The 21,530-nt window shown below is 39.3% G+C and overlaps 1 protein-coding gene across 1 annotated transcript in view; it reads left to right on the forward strand.

Moving 5' to 3' along the window:
• The window catches only part of FHOD3 (formin homology 2 domain containing 3), a 341,206-nt gene that overhangs the window by 131,830 nt on the left and 187,846 nt on the right, over nt 1-21,530 (forward strand). The window contains exon 4 of the mRNA XM_010008354.1: nt 13,462-13,567. The gene's annotated coding sequence lies outside the window, so the exon portion shown is untranslated. The remainder of the gene's footprint in view (nt 1-13,461; nt 13,568-21,530) is intronic.

Raw genomic sequence — 21,530 nt, forward strand, 5'->3', positions numbered from 1 at the left:
CTGTTTGAGAGTCACAAAAGTGTAAGTGGGTTTCCCTGTGAGCTTGCCAAGTGGGTGGACTGTGTGCACGGAAGAAATTAGGCAGGTTTCCAAGAGTCTTCTCTGGTTTCTTCTCTTTTTATTTACCTCAATGGTTTCTGAGAAGTATTTGCATTTCTCTGATTTTATGTATTCCACAGGTTAACTGGGACACTCACACATATCACTCACACAGTGAGTGCTAAGCCTCTCTTCCCACACATCCTGCATCTCCCATACCTCCCATCATGAGTTTTTCCAGTTTGGGTGGCTACTGGGTATTTCTGAGCACATAGTGCTCTTTGCATTCAGTGAACACACCAGTAAGATCTCTGTGTTCCAGCTGATCAGCTGTTTTTATGGAAATGTTATTTAAATATTTATCCTAATCAATTTACCTGGAGTTGACTGGGAAGGGAAAAGCAATGCTCACAAACCTGTACCTGTGTATTAATTTAGTTTTTCAGTGAAGTCTGTCTCACAGTTTCAGAACATAATCATCATTGAAGAATTCAACTTCCATCTTCCTAATGTATGTGATATGGAAAGGAATTTGGGAATTATGTGTTCTCACCTTAAGTAGCTACTTCTGGTAGGACTGTGGCTGTTTGTTGAACCAACACACCCGCCATAAGAACAGACTCTAAAAATACAGGTTCTCATTAGTGGAGAATTGAGAAGTCTTCCTCATGCTGGAGAGGATTCCTATCACATTCTCAAGAATGTGAGGCTGTACACTTCAAACTGGAAAATGAGACCCTGTATGATGTGAAGTCCTGTGTGTCTGTCACCTTCACTGTCCTTAGAAGAGTTGCTGAGATTGCTAAGGGCATCTTTTGAGTATGATTTTAGTTTATCTCATAGTACACCATGAGAGAGAATGTAAGATTATTTTTATATCTGTTTCAGAAAGAAAAACTTGTAATTTTTAGTGAAGAAAAATGCAAGTTATTATCGTAAGGTTATATTACAGACCAAACACTCTTGTCCAAAATATCATACCTAATATATATTTTAGTCAATGACATTAAAGTATGTCAGCATTTGTAATCTATTGTGATGTTAAAAGGTTTTTCTAAGTATTTCTCTACATAAATATCTGTTTGATTTTGTATTTAAATGTATTTTAAATTGCTTAAGAGTATTATATTTTGGAAAGAAGATGTTTACTTGAAAGCCAGTCCTTATTTTCATTATAACAAATTTTCAGAGTGTTGTGGAAACTTCATGTTTTTAAGTGCCAAGACAGTTTGTAACACTATGTTTTTATAATCATTTCATCATAGCTGAGTTAATTTGGCACAGTTTAGTGTCAGTATAATTTTTAAGGAGCTTCAAGGTAAGATGCAGTCTCTTATTTGTGTTAAGTGGGAACAAACCCAAGTTTTATATCAAATATGAATTCCAAATACTCTTGGTTTTTCACGCAAGGCCTCAGCGAAGCTTAGCAATGTTTGGCAAAAGCAATGCCTTTGTTTTAAATTTTACATGAAAGATTAATTTGGGAAGTCCACCCTTGGAATTTCTCTTTGGTTTCTTCTCATGAGCTGGTGTCTGCAAAATGATAAAGGTTATATGATGCATTTTTCTTTACTGTAATGCCATTCTGTTCCTGTCAGTCATTCTGAAGGATTAAGATAGCCACACTCATTGCTTTCTGGCCCGTACTGCAGTACTGTACTGATTTACCATTATGCATTTTGAGAAACTTAGGGTAAGGACAGTAATGTTCAAATTAGAAGTATACAAAACACTTGACCTTCAAAGAACTGAAAAATTGTTAACAGATACAACTGACAATTTGCTGAAGCATGGTTTACCTCCCAGAAACTACAGTTTCTTACAGCCTTCTGAGTTGCCTGGTACTTGTGTTTATCAGAGATCTGTGAATTTAGTGCCAAACTAATTCTACCAAAGGTATTTGGTAGAAAACAGCTGAACATGGAACTTACAAATTAGGGTTGAAGAACATCTTTTATTTCCCAATTGAAATATAATAAGAAAGATGAAAATAAAGCTGCTTAAAACATATAGAAGCATAGAACTATTCAGGTTGGAAAAGACCCTTGGGATCACTGAGTCCAACCATCATCCCTACTCTACAAAGTTCTCCCCTAAACCATATCCACCAACACCACATCCAAACGACCCTTAAACACATCCAGGGATGGTGACTCAGCCACCTCCCTGGGCAGCCTATTCCAGTGTCTAACCACTCTCTCTGTGAAGAACTTTTTCTTAAGGTCCAGGCTGATCCTACTGTGCTGCAGCTTGAAGCCATTCCCTCTTGTTCTATCACTAATTACCTGTGAGAAGAGACCAACACCAACCTCTCTACAATGACCTTTCAGGTAGTTGTAGAGAGTGATGAGGTCTCCCCTCAGCCTCCTCTTTCTCAAACTAAACATTCCCAGCTCCTTCAAGTGTTCTTCATAAGATTTATTCTCTAGGCCCTTCACCAGCTGCGTTGCCCTCCTCTGTACTCACTCGAGCACCTCCATATCTCTCTTGAGCTGAGGTGTCCAAAATTGGACTCAATACTCCAGTTGTGGCCTCACCAGTGCTGAGCACAGGGGGACAATCACCTCTCTGCTTCTGCTGGTCACACTATTTCTAATACAAGCCAGGATGCCATTGGCTTTCTTGGCCACCTGGCCATACTCAGCCGCTTGTCAATCGGAACCCCCATGTCCTTTTCTGCCAGACACTTTCCAGCCACACTTCCCCAGGCCTGTAGTGTTGCCTGGGGTTGTTGTGGCCCAAGTGCAGGACCCAGCACTTGGCCTTGTTGAAAGCCTAAGGGTCCAATCTATCCAAGTCTCTTTGTAGAGCCTCCCTATCCTCATGCAGAGCAACATTCCCGCCTGGCTTGGTGTCATCTGCAAACTTACTGATAATACACTCTATGTCCTTATTGAGATCATCAATACAGATGTTAAACAGAAAAGGTCCCAACACTGAGCCCTGAGGAACACCACTTGTGACTGGCCTCCAACTGGATTTGAATCCATTGACCACCACTCTTTGGCCCGACTGTCCAGCCAGTGTTTGATCCAACAGATCATGTGCTCATCCAGGCCATGAGCAGCCAGGTTTTTTATGAGAGTTCTATGGGGAACAGTGTCAAATGCTTTTCAGAGGTCTAGGTAGACAATTAATTCAGTATAAATCTTAAAAGCAGAAAAAATGGTTATGAGCACTATAATATATGTAAATAATGCTGTGCAATTTACATTATATTAAAAATAGTTTATTTAACAAGACTGGTTGTATGACTGGATGTAATATAAAGCATGCATGTTGTAGAACATACAAACAACAGTGTGCCTTGTATTTACAGAGCGGATTGCATAATTTCAAAATACGAAATAACTGGATAAGACTGTGGTGTTGTAAGAAAAATAAAAAACCTGTGAAGCATGTTTCAAGTCTGTTGAAATGTATACTCATGTATACATGTAAGTCTGCCTCTTAAAGTTTTGGAAAATAGTTTTAATCAATCTATCAATGCATTAGGAAAGCAGACCTAAAGAGTTTCTTTTAGAGTGTTGAGGAAAGAAGCCAGTTTTCTTTTAGGACTGTTTTCCTCCTAAGTGTCATTTGACAAATGCAGGAGATCTCCCACTATTTTTCTTGCAGAGCCTGGATTCCCATTTTATGTTGTGATCAGAATATCAAGCAGCGCAGTTACAAAATTATCTTAGAGAATTTTCTTCTATTGTTGACAATTCATTAATCATTGAACAATTCAGCTTTGTGTGAAATGTCACAGAGAACAGCTATGTAGGGCCCCTGGAAGCATGATCTAGAAGGTGTTTGGATAGACCCAATCTTATCAGTGAGTGAAATCACATGTCACGCACTTCAGCTGCTAAGGAGTCATCAATCATCCTTAGAGAAGCAGAAGGAGTATTCTGTTTGCCTCATTGATCTCAAGGAAGGAGACTGTTCCTTCCCCTCTTGCAAGCATGACTGATGACTCCTTAGGGTTTGAAGCTGTGTGACATTTGATTTAGGGGCTGCTGTCATCACTTGTGGAACGGGCTGCCACCTTTTCTCTTTAAGAGCCCTCTTGGAAGGGTTCTTGATTAAGTCATGAAAAAGAGAAAAACCTTCATTTCCTTCCCAAATCAAATTCACCATAGTTCTATGTAGCAGTTTTCATATTTGCTTAATGATATTTTACAAGAGATGTGTGTCAGTGTTGTTTAGAGATTAGAAATGAAATAGATATGATCTGTCAGATATCAAAATCAGTTTCGCGAATTTGTTGGTGAATAGAGTGTCTTCTTTGTACCTAGACGATGTTATGGGCTGAGTTCTAAACAGTTCTTAATCAGACTGTAAATAAGAGCTACTTCCAACACAAGTATAGTCTAAAAATCTGGGAAGCCACTATTACTCGTTCTCCAAACTGTGTATGTTTGATTTGAAACAGGAAACCTTGTTTTGTATGGAGCCTATCTAGCTTCCTTAGGTGTGTAATACAGTGCATGAATGTTGTTTGATCTGTTACTTTGCTCCCATGAAGAAAATCCCTGGTAGGGTGTGGTCTAAGGGAATTTTCTAGTGTTTTTCAATTCCACTATTAACTTGGAGGGGAAAAAACACAGTGTTTTGATGTACCTGCTGTTTACTCAAGGTGCAAAGGATGAAATTATGTCCCAATCAGGTTGATGGCATAAATCGTCTTTAGGTTTTTTTTACCTGGTGTTTGAGTGACTGCAATTTTGGGACACCTCAGTGAACAGCACCCTTCTTCTCAAGAGTGATTGACTGGCTATAGAACAAGAGGAGGTCAAGCTGCGCCAGAGGAGGTTCAGATTGGATATGAGGAAAAATGTATTCACTGAAAGAGTGGTGAGGAAGTGGGACAGTCTGCCCAGGGTGGTGGTGAAGGCACCATCCCTGGAGGTATTAAAAAAACAGGTAGGTGTGTTGCTTTGGAAGATGGTTTAATGGTCACAGGGGTGTAGGGCTGATGGTTGGGTTTTGCGATCTTGAAGGTCTTTTCCAAGCGTAATGATTCTATAATTCAAGGAGTTCTCCTAGGCTTGCTGGTGAGAGCGTGAGGGAAGGAAGACAGCAACTAAACTTGCCTGAGTTGCTAATTATCAAGGAGTGAAACTACTTGTCTTAGAGAGATGGGCTTTCTGTGACAGCAGGAGACTCTCCTCATGCTACTCCTGAGAGCTGTGTTCGATTCAGCTTCTAGAAGTTGCATCCTGACTCAAGGTAGAGTAGAGATTTCATGGTTTGATACAAGAGTCACATGCTTAACCTGTCATCTGTTCCATACATAGAGTTGGTTTGTAGCTGCTTAAGTAATTTAGGTTGAAATGGCAATACGTTCTTGAGGGACTCGTAGGACTGATGTTTGTGTGTGTGTGTGTGTATGTTTATGCATGTGTGTATGTTTTTGGAATTATGTCTTTCCAGATTTGTTTGCAATAGGTGACTTGGCTTTTAAAACAGACTGAAATAAACAGTGACAATTGAATTAGATAGAATCAGGCACTTCTGGATTGGCAATCCAGTATTTTAATTGTATCAATAATTTTGGAGTCCAGAGAAGAGAACTATAGTTTAAAGTGTGGGAAAGTAACTATAAATTATATCTTGGCGGTCCATGATCCTTCAATCACTTCCTAACTATGTTTACTCAGTTTTCAAGCCAAAATGAGCTTTTCTAACTGCAAACATTGCAAGCCAAACTTGATCTATAAAATGCAACCTGTTGCTTAGCCAGTAAAAAAGCTGGACTCCAGAAATCATCTGGGGTTTCTGTTTCTAATAGAGCACAGCATAACTCTTTTATTACTACATCATTGTAGTCTTGTCAATGGGAGTAGTTATTTTGCTGGTAACTTTAGCAGATGTGATGCATACTGAAGGCAGGTAGCAATAGTTAAAAATACTCTATTGAGACTTTATTGTGCTATATTTCTAATGTAGATATGGGGGTTGCAAAACCAGACAGCTGAAAGGAGGGCTGAGAGGAACTGATTGCTATTTTTTCATTGCTATTGAGTCAGAGTATCTTCTAAGCATTTGAAATTATATGGGCAACCTCTAGACATGAAGGCTCTTTGGTGATGGAACAGCATTCTGGTCATAGCCCTGCACTGCCACATTGCTACTGCTGCTCGGGCAGTTGGGTTAGGAGCAAGCTTTCTGGTTCCTTGGAGGTATTATTTTTATACATGAGGGTTTGCAAGAGCCAGGAAAATGCTTCGGAGAGAAGATCAGTAGATTTCTGTTCCCCTTGCACTCTTAGGAGCATGAAGGGTGAAATAAGTACCTACCCATCATTGATGCTATTGCTAACTGAAACCTGGATTTTATCATCCTATTCTTCTTTCCTTAGTAACAGAGAAAGCTTTTCAAGTATATTGGGCAACAGTCCTGCATTTTGCTTGCTTGTGGTGGAGTGCCAGATGTATTGTCATTTGAGATTTATGCCAGTAAAAGCCTGCAGTCGTGCATGGTTTGCTCTTTGACCTGCCTCCTCCTTCCTCCCTTTCCGCACCAGTCAGTCGCTGAGCCTCTGCTGCTAATTTACATCCCCAAATGAATGAGGCCTAATCCCTAGCCCTTAATCCTCCTAAAACCATCTGAACTTTGTTATCCTATCTTGACTTTGCAGGAGAATTTATTTTTTTTTAAAAGAAAGGATGGAAAAAATGTCTTTACATTTTTAAAAAGAGTGGCTATCATTTACAGTTTTGGGGCAACTTCCTGTGAGTGCGTGTTAGTGTATATGCATGTATTTTTCCTTGTTATTTTATTTTTTTCACATTGAGCATAATTATCTGGGGTTTCTCTTCAGTTTTGCCCCCTTGCAGTACAGTATACACTCCTAGCAGGGCAATCTGAGGAAGAGGGTTTCCAAGGATACCTCACTCCGGTGCATTAATGTAGAGTGAGGACAGCACACTTTCCCAGCATACTGTTTGACAGATGAGCATAGCAATGAACAGAGATCGCCCTTTCAAAAAGTAGTAATTTTTATTTCTGGAGCCAGGCAGCATCTGAATGAGCCATGCCCTTTCTGTCTGTAGGCCTCTGTATTGGTCTGCTTCCAGCACCTTGTTCCACAAGGTTTCAGGCAGCAGAGGAGGATGCTTCTCTTTGAATCCAGTAGGGTTTACCTTTCTCCTCTTACGCATGGTGAATCGGCAATATGAATCTTGTCTTTTGGCTAGGTGAATTATCACAATTTAAAAATGTGTATGTAGTGTATCTACATGAAGTTACTGGTTTTGGTGTACAGACAAAATCAGAAATTTTTCTGGAAATTAGAGTTGAAATCTCTCTTAATAGGGATGTTGTAGAATGACAGAGCAGGGAGGGAAGCTCCTCCTCAGACAGGGGATGAAGTGTGTCAACCAGTGGAGCTCAGGATGAGTGCAATCCTCTCCCATGGGCAAAGCTTAGCAAAAAATTTCTCATGACTATGGCTGCTACCCTGGCTGCCTGTGCTGCTCTTACTTTTAGGCTGGATTATTGCAACTTTTGTGTTTTGGCAAGTTTGGTCGGTACAGAATGTGATTGCTGGCTCACTCAGTAATGTGTCATGTGGAGAGCACAGGCTGGGGAACCCCATGGTTCCTTATTTAAAGAAATGAAAATCATAAAGTGTGCAGTGTTTAACTTTGTAACAGAAAAAGGAGAGGATTGTACAGCATAGCATTAAATATGGAAATGCTCAAACAACCAGAAACAATGGGATAGTTTATTAAATGAAAAAAAACCAAAACAAAACACATGAAAAATGAAGTTCTCCTTGGTGGAAATCTCATAGGCAAGCATCTTGTTATGATTTCTTGGAAAGACAGTACTCTGCACAGCTGTTAGCCACGTAAGAGAGAAATATGTATGTGCATATCCAAATGTGAATATTCAGTTACTAATCCAGTTTCCCCAAATACTTAAAGTAAAGCTTTCATTATTGCTTTTTGTGCTTTTTAGTTAAAAAACCCAGCAACAAATGAACAAAAAACAAAACACTTGTCCTTGAGAAACTGTTCCAAAACCTTAATTCTTCTTAGGAAGCAAAGTCATTTTCTTGTGGCAGAAAACTAACCATGCTTTGGGTGAAAGTTTTCAAGCATATGGAAACAGAAATAGCAGGCTTCAGAAAGATTTATCTTTAACAGTATGTAAACAATTTATCTTTGCACGTGGAAACTGCACATCAGGTAAGATGCATTCTTGCAAAGTGCCATGCCTTGAAAAAAGTCTTCAGTCTCCACCTTCAGATAGGACCTTGCAAAACTACATTAAAGAATGGTACAGAAACAGGAGAACAGGTAGGAAAGAAGGGAATCCCAACTGCGCCACTTTTGCTGGTGGCACATGAGCATACTGTGCAGCCTGCTTGATCACAGGGTTTGTGGATGAAAACAGGATTTGTACATTTTTCCAGCCATATAAGCAAGTTTGAAATTCACCAGCCTGAATGTAGTTAATGTCTTTTTCATTATGCGTTTGACAAAAACAGAGCTCTATTGCAAAGCAACATACACTATGTTGTTTTCTCTTCCTTCTGAGATGCCTGAAGAAAGGAAGAGACACAATCTATTCCAAATCTGTGAATGAAAGCATAAAATAAATCTATCTGACAAGGACATGGGTATCTTTTCATAAAGACTTTTAAATAGCCAGCCTTTGTGTTGCTCAACAGTCTTCATGGTTGCAGGAGCTTAGCAGGAAGCTTAGAGAGCTTTGCCTGTGTTGCTGCTTTTCTCATCAGTGCTTTAATGCCTGCTGATTAAGGGCTCATAAATCTTCGTAATATTAGTGGAGGAGTCCGAGTCCATTTCCACAGCTAACGACAAACTTACCCTGCTTCCTTTTAATTGCTATCACACACATTCGGCAGCTACTTGTACATATCATTGTCACACACACCATATATTCCATACAATGAATGCTCTTTTCCTGGAAACCTGAACCTCTTACGAGTGCCTTTGCTTTTGAGGTCACCTAACTTGGCAAGTCAGTGAGTTAATGGGTCTGAAAAGATTATCCTAGACCAAAATTGATGTAAACATTCGCCTTTCAATGTAGAACGTATGGGTTTGGATGCCTTTCATCTTTCTCTGCACATTCCAGATGTTTGCTTTTTTCCTCTCATCATATATACATGATGGAATAGATAATGTACTGAGTTCAGATTTATGTCTGGAGCATGATGTGTTTGTGCTCTGCTTCATTACACCTTCTTTCTCCCTTTTATTTTGGAGAGGAGAAGTACCTTAAAAGCCTTTTTTAATTCAGATTTGATTTGTTTATTCAGTGCTTTCCAAAAGCACTCTGGTTAGAGTCCCTCATCCCCTTCATTTCCTCTGCTGTTCCCCTGCAATATATCTCCTTTCAGTCAAGGATGATTCTATGCTGTAGTGGTTTACTCCTTTGGCTTGTTTGAAAAACTTCTAGAAGTCAGATCTTACAATTTGCTTTGGGAAGATTCTTGCTTTAAAAAAAAACAAACAAAGCAAAACAACAACACAAAGAAACTCAAGTTATCAACATATAAGAGATATTTAGGTATTTGGAGAATGAGTTGCTAATTTTCCCCAGGTGATACTCTTAATATGCATTCACATCTTAAAGTTATAATTGGTATTTGAGTTTTATCTTTCACTGACTCTCAACAGCCTTTTATGACTATGAGCTGTTAAAAAATTTCCTTTGTTTTTGGGTTCCACCTGAAGGTCTGTGAAGTTGAACTACTGGTAACTTCTCCAGCATTAAGACATTTTTTTTTTTGTAGCTTTTTTTTGACTTTGACTCAATCCAGAATAGATTTTATTTTTCTCTCAACTCAAAAGATGATGCAAACACACTTGTTGAATGAAATATCAGCTCAAATATCAATCAAAGGATATTTGAAGAGCAAGGAAGTGTGCCTTGAGCTAGGACACCATTACTGTCTGAAAAAATAATTGAGGTTATTTCACTCCATAGTTTATATTTTGTATCTTGTTTCTCTTAATTAGGCAATGGTGTTATCCAATAAAATATGCATCTATTTTTTCGTAAGGTTTGTAGAAAAGCTTTTTTGGAGGATGCTTTGGCCACAGGTTTGTTGATTCTACACAATGCTACAAATTTCCAATCGTTTTTCTGAATTCTGTGCACTCCTGTCCTTTCTGCCCCTTGCCCTTGCTCCCATCACTTCCCACTCTGGAAATTCGACACCTTCTCTCTTTAGTAGCAAGGAATTTTTAACCACAGACCTTGACATACAGTGTAATTTACTTTCTAGGTGTGCAAACTCCTTATGAATTATCAATGCATGCAGCCTTTGTGTATCTGAACCCTGAATATACTTCACTTTAAGCTTAGATGACAAATTCCGGGGATATGTTCCTCCTCTTGAGTTTTAGGAGAAACAAGATTCAAAATTCTTGAAGAACGAGAAATTGCTCAAGTTTCTTTGAGTTAAAAGGATCATATACATAGTGATACATAGGATGGAGCAGTTGCCTGGCTCCAAGGATGACTGGAGAGGAGACTCCTCTGGGGTCCCTGGTTATGGTTCTGCCTCCCTGCTCTGTTGGAGGTGGCTCTCCATTCTACAAGGTGAACTTGAATGTTGCTTGCGGTGTGATTTGGATCTGTGTATTGTGTGTGCATATTTATTTATGTATTTATTTGTAGTTGCTTGATTTTAAATCAAGTACTGCAAGTTTGGGGATAATGAATCATAGCATCATATCAAAGAATTGTTTGTGTTGGAAAAGTCCTTAAAGATCGTCTGGTTCTAAGGCCCCTGCCATGGGCCAGGACACCTCCCACTAGAACAAGTTGCTCAAAGCCCCATTCAACCTGGGCTCAAATGCTTCCAGGGATGGGGACATCCACAACTTCCCTGGGCAACCTGTTCCAGTGTTTCCATCCTCATAGTGAAGAACTTCCTCCTAATGTCTAATCTAAATCATTGCTCTTCCAATTGAAAGCCATTTCCCCATTTCCTATCACTACATGGCCTTGTGAAAAGTTCCCCAGCTTTCCCATAGGACCTCTTCAGGCACTGGAAGGCCGCTATAAGCTCTCCCCCAAGCTTTCTCTTCTCCAGGCTGAACAACCCCAACAATTCTCTCAGCCTGTCTCCATAGGAGAGGTGCTCCAGCCCTCTGATCCTCTTGGAGGCCCTCCTTTGGGCTTGATCCAACACTTCTATGTCCTTCTTGTTTTGGAGGCTCCAGAACAGGACACAGTACTCCATCCAGATGGGGTCTCATGAGAGTGGAGTAAAGGGGGAGAATCACCTCCCTTGGCCTGCTGGCCTCGCTTCTTTTGATGCAGCCCAGGACACGGTTGGCTTTGGGGGCTGGAAGTGCACATTGCTGCCTCATGTTGAGCTTCTCACCAATCATCACTCCCAAATCCTTCTCCTCAGGGACTATTCTCAAGCCATTCTCCACCCAGCCTGTATTTGTGTTTGGGATTGCCCTGACACAGGTGCAGAACCTTGAACATGAGCTATAGCCTAGATCATCAGAAAGCGTTTTATCTTGTGTCCTTTTCTTATTTTTCCAGGCCTTCAGTTGTTGTAAAATGTTATTCTGGAATTTCATCTTGTGAATTTTGTCATCACTTGCTGCATCAGAGTTAAGAGTTTGGTCCTCCGAGCAATGGCTTTTGGGAAGGGCTTTACCAGTCGCCACTGGAATGAGACAGGCAGAGGTCTCCATGTGCTGGCTGACTTTGGCCTCTGTCCCATTCATTGGAACATGCTCCTTACATTGGCAAATTGGGCAAAGGTGCAGCAGCCTCTGTGCCAGACAGAGGTCACCTGCCGTGAAGAGGTCCCTAGCTACTCAATATGAGCAACTGTCTTGCTTTTTCAGTCCTTTTCTGGAGCATCAAAGGGAATTCCCGGGTGATCTGTGGGGAAGGGGGAGTCTGTGCATTCACCTTTAAAACACCAGTACGTACAACAGAGGAAATCAGAATGTATTAGTGCCATCTGTAATAACAGGCAGATTGTCTGTGTAGTCTTCCTCTACTCTCCTAGTAATCTCATCATGGTTTGAGTGTGACAAATGGGTAGGTAGAGGAAATTTGCCATTTTCTTAAGATTGAGTGCTTGTGTCTGTACTGCCCTGATCTGACATGGGAGTTTGTAAAATTCCTAGCTTTTCAGAAAATTTTATCAAGGCTTTTATCTAAACAAATAAGAAAATAGCAATCTCAGAAAATAAAACATTGAGACTTTGAAATAAATAAACTTAGAGACTTAGCTCTTCTGAAAGAGAGAAATTCGTAAGACATAATCTGTCAGGCTGAAAGAACTTTGCAATAAGTAAATTATCACACTAAAACGGACCTGATTATTTTCTTTCCCTTGGCAATTTTTGACATGTATATGGTGACTTCAGAAGCCACGCTCAACAAAACTATCTATTGTCTGGATCTTGGCTTCTCAGAGCTGTGTGATTGAAAAGCTGAAATTTCTATCCAATACACTATTGTGTATGAAGACATATGTTAAAATATTAAAAAAAAAAAAGGAACTCAGCAACTACAATGGTTTTATCCACAGAATTCTTCTCTTCCATTAATATTTTAAATTGGTTGTGTGCCTAATATATCGGGCTGATTCGTTAAGTGCTGTTTAATCAAGTTTTTAGTAGCCTTTTGTTTGTTTACATGAGCCTTCTGTAAGAGAAAAAGACAAGCTTTAGCCATGATGCTGTATAGTCCCTTGGCATAGTATTACGCATATAGTGCCCAGCAAAGCCCTCCTCTCTGTGGTATGTGTTACAGGGTCATTCTGCTGCACTGAATCAAGGGCTGATGGTTTCAAAGAAAAACTGAGTCACTGTAACAGGTTTAACTCCCATCAAATACTACAGAGCGATTTCTCTTGCATTCTTTGTGTTTTCCATCATAGTATGGATTATCTACTCGTGTTCTTATAGTCAACACTATACTTTCTCTTTCTAAATATAATGAAATAGTGTTACTTGAAGATAATGCATATAATATTACATTGCAATAAATACCAATTTTAAAAGTTCTCTTGTATGCACTTCCAAAACTGAAACTGGAGGTACTCTAAGTCATATAGTTGGCTTTCTCTTACTGACACTTTAAGGCTTTAAGGATGTTTAGGTGCTATGATGTGTCTGTTTATGTGCTATGATGAGATTTTAAAATCAAAAGTAATGTTTTCAGATACTAATCTTCTGTAGTTGACATAAAGGTAAAAGCTTGGTTTTTGTTGCTTTGCATCAACGTATTTAATCCTGATTCTAAAATTCAGAATTCTGCTTCTGGTCCTCTAAATAACAACCTTTATATCAACTTGTTTACATCATCTGAAATACGAAGTCACTGTTACAAGCATAAATTTGGGTTTACATTATGATATATCCTGGGTTTTGTCTTTCAGAATTCTAATGCAGCTTTTTCTTTCTCCTGTGGCAGGATGACAAGGACTTGGTTCATGAGTTTGTTGTCGCTGAAGGTCTGACTTGCTTAATCAAAGTGGGAGCAGAAGCTGACCAGAATTATCAGAACTACATCTTGAGAGGTAAAGGAAATGCATCCAAAAATTGTTTTGGAGAGCTCTCACAGGTCTACTTAACTTGCCATGTTAAGTGTCTTGGAACATGTTCTTCAGTTTGGTCCTCATTCTTGCATATTATGCAGGAAAATTAAGGGGAGATTAATACCACTGAGCAGGATGATTGAAAAACATTCAGACATTATCTAGCTTTTCTTGTAGATTATACTTAAAATCCACAATTCTAACAAAACAAAACAAAAAAAGCAGACATTCTAAAGCTTTAACTGGATAATTGTGAACTTCAAAGGGCACAGAGCAAAATAACTTCTTGGAGTGGGGGATTGGTAACTATGGAATATACAGTGAGATGGTCATATCTTAAGGTCATTTGGCTCGAAACAATTTTTAGCTGTCTGATATTTTGAAGTTAAACAGGTAATCAGACATTTACATTCTGGCTGGTTTTTTTTCACTTGAAAGATCATTGGCAAAGGTAGAGTTTGGAGAGTGATGCAGAAAAGGCATGTTACTGTATTAGAAAGCTGATTTACTCTGTTGTGGGGCAAATGAACACGTGCAGTTTTCATCTGACTGAGAACACCAAGCTGCTAATTGGGGGAGTTTCTTCAGTGTTTCAAGAGGTTGTGAGCAAGGGGAGAACAGTCACACCAAAGGATCTTTGCTGCTGGATGATCTCACAATAGACACATAGTGCTAACGAATGCATAGTTGTGGTGGATTGTTCATCTGAATTTTCTTAGACTGATGTATATAGCTGTCTTAAAAAATGTCACTTTGATGCGTTCAGTTGCAAATTGAGGAGAAAAACAAATGCAAAAATAAGGAGAAGGATTTTTTAAGAACTAGCAGTGTTTGCCAAGTCATTGAAAGAAAAGGTGCAAATAGGAAGTGTGGCTTCATGTGAAGAACTCGAAGATTAGACTGTACAAATACCAGCTTTTAGGGTGTGTGTAAGAATTCAAACCAGGACCCCAAATTATGTTTTATATCACTGTAAAACTACTGATATAGATGTATTGCAGTAGTAGCTGGTGTATACTCAAAAGTAAAAGACCACGATGAAATGAGACAAGGATACAGAAACGTGTTAGAGCAGAGATTTTCTTTATAGCTAAAAGAAGAAATTTCTGGGAGGAAACTGGCCATAGATACTGTCAGAAAATTCAGACTAGAAGCAGACTAGAGCCTCACAGTTGACAGAATGATCTGCTGATACTAGAGAAGTCAGTCACATCTGAGTGACGTCACCACTATTGTTCATGCCTTCATCTTACTGAAATCTCATTTGACATGATTCAGGTATGGATTGAGAAGAATTAAAACTTCCTTCCACACTGATTTTTATTTCTTTTTACTAGGATATACTGTAAAACATTCAAAATTCAGGGAGGTCACAGTGGTCTCTTTCTTGGTGTGGTTTCTCAAGTGGTGCTGTGTTTAAGAGCTTGGTGTCCATGCTCTGGAGTTAAAGGTGTTCTACTGGTTTCAATGAATGATAAAAGACAGCCTAAGTGCTAGTGTCCATAGCATCATAGTGTTGTTGCATTGTTACTAACAGGTGGTCATAGCTTGTTCAAAATAAATATAAAACAACCAAACCAACAACAGCAATAAAAACTAACTGTATGGAAGTAAGCCACAGAGATAAAAAACTTCATTTTAAGGCAATTTTTTAAAGGATTGCTCTCTTCTGAAATCAGGTCATTTTTTTCTCCCTCTATCTTGCTGGTTCAAGAAGCTGCAGTTTCTCTCTGGACAGTGTATCCAAGCATGTATTGCAATAATGTGATTTATTTGAGTGACGTGGGCTTTATTTCAGAAATTAAATTTGTCTTGATTGTCTTTCAAGGAAGTTCATAGTTTGTTACAACTCCAAGATTATGTCAACTGGCTTGCAGTTCCAGGAGCCAGCATGTACTTTCTGAGTAGGTCTGCATGTGCAATGAGATAAAGATAGGTTTGGAAGTGCAGTGTAGCCAGACAATCTTATCCAACTATGTTGAGGAGGGTGCTGAAAAGAAACATTAAATACGTCACTTAACAGTGTTTTCCTGTTATGTTATTTTTGGATGACTGTAGTGATTGGTTGGATTTTTTTGTGACAGTTGTGTGTATTATTGCAGTGCTGCATTTTACTAAACTCAGAGTACTGGTGAATAGGTTAATAAATTTCACTGAAGATACATTATAGTTAGCTCTGAGGTGGTCCCATAAGCTTTAAAATCATTCTTAAATTACAGAGAATTCCCCCACCCCAAAGTTTTCTTTGTCTAGAACCTCTATGCCTTACTCCTGTGGTGTCCTTATCCTGCAGATCTTTTTGTAGTAAAATATATCCTCCTTATTTTCTCTGCATTTAACCTGGATCACAAAGGGATGTGATTTCTCCTTAGTTCCATATTGTAGCAGCATTTCTCCAGCACCTTTGGTGTAATTCACTGATTTCCTCTTGTGGCACAAACCCGCCTTCCTGGGCTTGTGACAGTAAATAGCCACCTTACACACAGCATTGCCTCCTCCACCCCCAGGCATGCCTGTGCATCTTCTTGACTGAACCGTTTCCAAGTGTTTCCTCTGAACATATTTGCCTGCACTCTTCCAGAAATAGCTTTGGACCTAGGAGGGTAAATAGGTTGGAAATATATGTATACTTAAGGGTTGTAGGTTGTTCAGTACGTTCCCAGGTACAAATTATTTCTTGAGGACATTGCTTTCTGTTTTCCAAAGGTCTGTGTTATTTCACTCAAATTTCTCCTGGTTGTGATTTTTTGCTTCGTGGTTTTGACTTGGTTCAAGCCAGATCAAGCTGCCAAAAAAATGACTAAATATGAGTCACAAAAGTTGTTGTTACTTTAATGGGTAAGTGAAGAGAAGATAAGTGTGACTTTTCCATACAATACTGAGAAATCTAGACAGTTTATTGTTGAATGCTAAGAAGTGAGTGTTTAGTTCTGCTCGGGTCCCCTGAACTGGAGTTGTGTGACAGTACCTTTCCCAAAGTGTTCCCTTTTGTCACAATACAGTATCTAAACCCTAGACCACCAGTATCCAGGGCCCCTCTCTCGAGTCACTCTGTTGAAAGACTAGGTTAGAAAAAAGCTTTTTTTCACTGTACTTACTAGTTCTTCACTCTTTTTTACTCTTCAACATTTTAATTATAAAGATGTAAAGAAACTGTGTTTTGAGGGATTTTTTTTTTCCCCACAGAAATAGGCTTGCTGCCTTTTTTTTTTTTTTTTTCTCCTTTTTGTTTTTCCCTTTGGTGACAATTAACCTTAGGAATTATGAACTTACTCGTAGCACTGAAGTGTGAAGTTTCAGTCTCAGTTACAAGATTGCAGTGTTCTGGGTGTTGCCTAAATACTCTAAACTAAACTGAAGTCAGTGAAAGACAGATGAAGATGTCCACAGTTGATGAAGATTTATGTGTCCTATTGTACATTTGAAGATGTTTTTGGTACAAGTTTGAAATCTTCTGTTCCTTGCACAGAAAGAGAAAGCCACACATGAAATGCCATTGCTGACCACAGGCTAGTAAAGTAATTGGAAGAATTAGGCAGAGTTCATGTTTTCTGTTGTTTTAGCTAGTGCTATTGAGAAGGTGAGAAGGAAAAGCAGTTTGTGTAGACTAAAGCTTTATTGTTCTTAAAATATACTGAATAAGTAAGGCATGAGGGTTTAGAGGTCAGTCTGCTGACACCATGAGGCCAGAAGTTCTACCTGGTGGGATTCTGTCTCATCTGTCCCTCACATCTAATGGGGAAGTTGTCAAAAGGTCATCCAGGCTTTTCTGCAAAGTGTATTTGTGTACTCGGATCCCTAGTGTTGCCTGCTTGTGGATTCAAATCAGTATTTAGTGGTGTCTGTAATTAGGCAAAAGCTAGAGTTCATTCTTGTGGTCTGAAAGCACAGGCTGGGTGTCTAGTCCAAGCAGTATGAGGCCTTGGCCTTGCTACAGAGCAAAATGTCCAAGAACTAAGGCTGAAGAAAATACGAGACCATCAGTCTGTACTTACACTAGACCAGGTTTGAATGAAATTCTGCCTTCGGATAAAGGTCTGTGATTCAGTCAGAGCTGTGTGCTTATATGGGGATTAAGAATTTGGGTTTAAATTCTAGCTGAGAAATGGCTTTAAACTATGATGTTAATGATTTTTTGCGTTGTCGTGTTTGTTGTGATTTTTAATTTTTTTTTCTTGAAGAAGAGCAAATATAGGAAAACAAGTGCTTGGAAGGCTAAGAGTTATGATTTGAGGCAATATTTCTGCTTTAGGTTACCCCCTCCCCCAAAAAACCCAAACCACTATTATAATCTAAAATTAAAGCTAGGGTATATCCAAAACTTCAGTAATCTGTATTTTGTTTAATAATCCAGACATAAAAACTAGGTTACAGTAAAACTAGTTTTAGTTTTACCTGTCATGGGCCTACTGCACTTCTGGTAAATTGATGAAGTCCTGTTGGTCTCTACAGATGTAGGAACAAGCACATTATATGGTCCTGGGTGAGGGATCCAACTAACTCCATACTCCTGTGTTATATGTACAACATACAACTATGCTGTATACAGGTGACAACAACAAAAAGTGAGAAGACATTGCTGGAAGACCTGCTGATTATGAAGCAGAAACTGATTTTGCTGTTAGAATAAGGAGATGCCGAGCTGTTTGACGGGGTGGTCGAGCATGCATAGGAACTGTGGAGAAGGCCAGAATCTCTGATGAATGCCCAGACAGAGGGTAAGGTTTTCTGAAGCAACAGGCAAATGACTCAATTACAGATGTGTATTAAAACCACTGATGGTTAAAGCTATTTATAAAGCCAGAGGCATTCAATCTCACCTGCACACCAACTTTAGAGTGAAGGGCTGTGCTCTGTATTCTGGGAAATCAGATTAAATTCCTGAAACAACTCAGTTCTGGATGGTAAAAGACTGTCTGGTTACTGTCTGTCACCAGGACACTGTGTGCCCTATAATGTCAAGGAGCTAGAGGAAGTCAAAGGTGAGGGTGAGGTTTTGCAAGCAGGCAGTGGAAGCTGCTGCTGATAACCCTCTCATTCTGAAAGCCAGACATGAAGTTATCAGCGAGCCAGTGGCATTTCTGCATCAAGCCAACAGCTACTAGGAATGCTTGGGGTTTATAAGTGTGCTGTCTGTAACAGAGAGATCATCCATTTCCAGGAAATGGCTGGCAGTTTTTAGCAAAAAGACCCCTCATTATTACACAGATGTGAATGCTTCTATTGCTCTCAAACTTTCCTCCCTCACCCTGATAGATGATGTGGCTTTGGCCTTTTGCGTTAAAGGTTGGGTATTACAAAGCGTTTAGCACGAGAAAGCACATTCTTCTGTGGTAAATGTATGTGAAACATACAGGGTTTGTGTAAATACCAAAAATACTAGAAATAAGGTCTGTGAGAGGCTATGTCCATCCAAAATAGATGTATCTTGCTGGGTTGGTACCACAGCAGTAAAGCAGGTAGTTTTAATGTAAGTTTAGTAGTGAGAATTGACTTAATACTGAGTATCATGCATACCTTTGTGTTATTCCTGTTCAATGTGAACTGGAGAACTCTTTAAAGTTTTCCAGCTGTAGGAAAGTATCCCAGCCCGAAGTATATAGGAACAGACAGCGCACAATTAGGCTTACCTTTGCATGTCTTTCTTTTCCTGAAGCCAAGTATGAAAACTTTCCAGACTCTTCAACTTCAGTGTGCTGTATGTGACTGTGAAGTTCTTGCACATATGTCTACATATCAAGTTGACTTCTTATGTGTGGTCCTTTGAAATTATGTACACTTCTCAATTGATCTTGAAGTAGCTGTAATAAGAGCCTGTGTTTTAAAGAGGAATCAGTTGCCTAAATCTGGATTACTTAGGAGTGTTGCTTCTGAGAGGGACTTGCTTGCTCAGTCTCCCTGAAAATTCAGTTATTCGATCTTTCTGCTTGGTCCATCAGAAAGCATATCAGAGTTAGACACTTGTTCTGTGGGGATTTGAACTTTCATGTCATTCATTTTATGCTGGACATCAGACTGCAGTCCCATGAAACCATGGAACTGGCTTCAGATGGCAACTGGGACAGATGGCAACTCCACCTGGAAGCTGTTACGTATATGTAGTGTGAGGCAGCCCTGTGTGGAGGTACAAGCTAGATTTCCCACCACCAGCACCAAAAAAACCCAAAACAAAACCCACCACACCAAACAAAATACAGCTGCGTTAGCATATTAGTGTACCTGTGCAAATAAGACAGTGAGCTTTGCAGGTGTCATTTGTTGTAGTTCATCCACAAATCAGACCTATACCTAATGGCTCAGAACCTCTTCCTGCTGTATGTGTGCAGAAACCTCAAGATATGCCTCTTTTTGTGTCTTGAAAGCCAATGAATGAAAAAATAGGAATGGATTTAACATCCTGGTTCATGAACTCTTTAGATTAGAATTAATGAGATTACAGTGTTCTTCATTGTACCAGAAAATAGGGCACATTGTAGTATCTTCATGATTAATAATAGAAACACTAAACCTCCTTGGCTTGGTAGCTGAATCTTCTTTCACTTCTGCAAATATCTTTTAAGACTAAATGCATTTCTTTACTTGTACAAGAGTTGTTGGTAGAGCTTGACCTTGGAAGCCATGCAGCTTTAAAAGAGGATGAACATCCTCTTCACTTTCCTCTCTGTGCCTTCAGCATTTCCTTTTTTAATTTCATTTTGATCTGCATATTTTTAAATTATATTTATTAGTCTCGATTTATGCATGCATTACATTGAGTTTCCTACCAAAACACAACCTTTAAGTGTTCACTCAGTTTGTGGAGGAAGCCCTGCCCTCTCCTTCCTCCCTCCTCCTCCTCTCTTGCTTCTCCCTGGATGTGATTCTGATCCACGATCCATCTGGAAGCAGAGCCAGATGCTCTTAACACACAGTGTACAGTACAAGTCCTCCCAGTCTGGGATGAGAATTGGCACTGAAGCAAATTTGAGTTCAAAAGTTTAACCACCCTATAGTAATTTACACATCTACAAATAAACGGAGCTGTTCCTTGCTCTGTGCGTTATATGAAATGGCCTTTCATGTTGGAACTGCTCGTGAGGAGGATATAGGGTTCTCATGGTCTACATGGAATTAAACAATAACACCACCATAAAATTATGGATTTCCCTTGTTTTTAAAGCTGACAGAGGCTGGGAGGCTTTGGGTTGCTTTCTCTCTCCATGAAAATGAATCTTCAGGTTTTGTATTTTTTTATTTTTATTTTTTTATGCTTTCTGAAATTCCCATGAAATGTGACACCTCAGGCAATACAGACCCCGTGTAAAATGAGGAACTGAACCATGAAAAATGCACATCCTTAACTACTAAGCAAAGAATAAGTACTTGGGAAGTAGTCCCAAGGGCCTTTAAAGCCATTGTGGATGTTACATGATTTAACTACTTAAACTTCATGAACGAGCTTTAAAAAACAATGTACTGATTCCAACTGGTAGGAGCATATTACAGCACATTTCTGCCTTTTTGTTGTAGTAATCTTTTAGCCTCAAAGTATCCAAAACCTGATTCATTAGAGAAGGAAAAAATGTGCATAAAATAAAGACATTAATAATCTAGCACAGACATCAGAAGTATGCAGCTGCTGGGGATTTCATTATGAATTACTTGTATTGAATATATGCACTGAAAACATGGAAAAATAAGGTTGGGAAATAGTGTATGAGTATTCTCATTTCAGTATTACATACTTCCACAGCTATTTGTGAGGGTGATTGCTAGGCTGCCACACAGAGTGCTCTATCTTGGTACAGAATCAGGGAAGATTAAGAACTTTGAAAGAGGAGAGGGGGAAGCAGGTTCAAACGTGTAGGATAATTCGAAAGTGCTGCCTGTTATTCCATGAAGGTGATTATTGTGTGATGTAAGGACATGTCAAAATAAAAAATGAGATTCTGAAAATGTCTTCAGA

The sequence above is a fragment of the Chaetura pelagica genome, unplaced genomic scaffold, assembly GCF_000747805.2.
Source record: "Chaetura pelagica isolate M959 unplaced genomic scaffold, ChaPel_1.0 scaffold71, whole genome shotgun sequence".
Taxonomy (NCBI): Eukaryota; Metazoa; Chordata; class Aves; order Apodiformes; family Apodidae; genus Chaetura; species Chaetura pelagica.